Source organism: Scyliorhinus torazame, chromosome 20 (genome assembly GCF_047496885.1).
Source record: "Scyliorhinus torazame isolate Kashiwa2021f chromosome 20, sScyTor2.1, whole genome shotgun sequence".
NCBI classification, from domain to species: Eukaryota; Metazoa; Chordata; class Chondrichthyes; order Carcharhiniformes; family Scyliorhinidae; genus Scyliorhinus; species Scyliorhinus torazame.
Window position 1 is genome coordinate 31,888,631 of NC_092726.1, and position 2,350 is coordinate 31,890,980.

General features: G+C 50.3%; 1 non-coding gene across 1 annotated transcript; it reads left to right on the forward strand.

Annotated features, from left to right (window-relative positions):
• The first annotated feature begins 1,344 nt into the window (after positions 1-1,344).
• Positions 1,345-1,528, forward strand: LOC140397396 (U2 spliceosomal RNA). Its single transcript, XR_011936851.1, has one exon. It is a non-coding gene; the product is annotated as a U2 spliceosomal RNA (small nuclear RNA).
• The last annotated feature ends 822 nt before the right edge of the window (positions 1,529-2,350 follow it).

The window sequence follows — 2,350 nt, forward strand, 5'->3', positions numbered from 1 at the left end:
AGATGGACCGTGTCCGAAGGAAGGAGATGGCTCTGTAAAGTCATCGCAGTCTGACATCCTGAGGATCAGCCAATCCTTTTATGCCGGACTGTATGTCCTGAAGCCAACAGATAGCACTGTTTCCCAGACCTTCCTGTCGACTAACACGGAGGTCTTAGGCGACAGCGAGCTGGAAAACCTGGACAAACCGCTAACTCTGGATGAGCTGACAAAGGCCGTCAAGCCCTTCGAGACGAGTAAGACTCCCGGAAACCTCTGGAGAAGGGAGGGCGGAACGTACCCAACGCCTCCCTCATCCTGTTGGCCACTTTTGTGTCCAGCTGCATCAAGCTGTGCGTGGACCCAAAATATGCAAACACCAAGTGTCACTACATACTGAGGTTCTACCTGTCCCCCGTTTTACGAAGGATGATCCTGGCCTCAGTGCCGCAGAACGCTCCAAATCGTTGGACCGTTCCGTACTACCTGTCCTTCGTGGAAAGGTTTTCGAAGAAAAACACCTTTGACCACAAGGCAATGAAGCAGAGTTCAGCACGTAATGCCCTCGAGGCCCTCAGGGAAACGGAGAACGTGGAGGACGTTGGATGGTTCGCTGAGCAGACTGCCAGAGTCGTCTCGCAGAACGCCTCATCACCAGAACTTTCAAACAAGCACCAAGACCTAGCTTGGCTGGTGGTGAGAAGGCTCTGCGCCAATGCACGCTGCCCTCGGAGTGGCTGTGTGGGAAATGAGACGGTCACACACCTCCTTGTGGAATGTGCCTTTGCAAAGAAGGTCTGGCGAGAGATGCAGTGGTATTTGTCAAGGTTTATCCCGAGCAGCTCTGTGACACAGGACTCTGTGCTCTACGGATTGTTTCCAGGGACACACACCGAGACAAATATCAACTGCTGCTGGAAGGTCATCAACTCGGTAAAAGACGCTCTTTGGTCTGCCCGAAACTTGCTGATCTTCCAGTGCAAAGAATTGTCCTCGATCGAGTGTTGCAGACTGGCACATTCCAAGGTCCAGGACTACGTGCTGAGGGACGCACTCAAGCTTGGGGCAGCTGCCGCCAAGGCGCAATGGGGAAAGACCACTGTGTAAGGTCCTTCCAGCAAATGTACACCGAGGGCCGGGTAACAGTGTAAAACCCCTCGGTCTGGGCAACCAACACTCCAATGTATAAAAGAAACATGACGATGTAAATATTTAAGAAGGAATTGTAATGTAAAGAGTGATATGTGTATAATAAGATCAAAATTGAATGAAAGAAAGTCAAGGCAATGTGTAACTCTGACGGAAATGTAGTCAAGACAATTCGAAATGCTCTGTAATGCTCATGATAAATTTTATTAATAAAGTATATTTTTTTGAATAACATTTAAAAAAAAAAATCTGTTCTTATCAGTATAATATCTGATGTGTCCTCTATCTGGGGACCGAATATTAAATTGAATTTAAGATTCGGAGATCGTGCAGGGGCTTGCTCCTAACACTCCACGCATCGACCTGGTCTTGCCATGCTTCCGGGAATGGTGCCTTCACCCCGCTTTGGTGAGCAAAGGTGCGAAGGCAGAAAATGGCGCAAAACCTGCCTTCCCCTTTTCTGTCTTGTCTAGTTATCTCATCCTGACTAATTTAAGGCCTTTCAGGCTCCAAAGCATTGCTAGCTTTTCTGCTGGCGGGAGCTTCGTGCACTAATGTTGCGAGCCGGTGGACTCGCGGACTTTCGGCAGCCAGGCTCCGTTTTCGGCTGATATGCGCACAGATTTCCTGCTGCTTTTTACAGGCCTCTCACCCTCACCCCCGGATGCCGACTTGCCTTCTCCTCATTTCACTGACCAAAGCCCTTCATCCTGCACAACAGAGAAGTGTGGCGACAGACTGAACGGCATCCTGATTTGGATGTAGGTGTACCTTCACGGTGTCTCTTTTCATTCTCCTGACTCCACGACCAACACGCCAGGGTGGAGCTCAGGGGGACTAGACATTGACCCTGTTGGATTCCGCTAGTACTTGCTGCTTGCACGGATTGCCCTTTGTTCGGCAAAGGTGGAGGTTTCTTCGACTCCCTGCGTTGGGTGTCACTGGGCCTTCACAGCGTCTTCTTTCCTTCTGGTGACGACAGTGGAAGGCGTGCCAGACGATGTCTCCCTGTTGTGTTTTTCTGGTTCTGCATGCACAGACTCCACAGTGCTCGGCCAAGCTGGAGATCTCTTGACCAACCATGACCGTAGACTAAACGTTCCAAAGCACAGTCGAGCGCAGCAAGGTGCACCTGAATGTTGGTGGGCGAGGAGGACAAGAGCCATAGCCGGGAAATATGGGCTATCGCTTCTCGGCCTTTTGGCTATGATCAACAGTATAT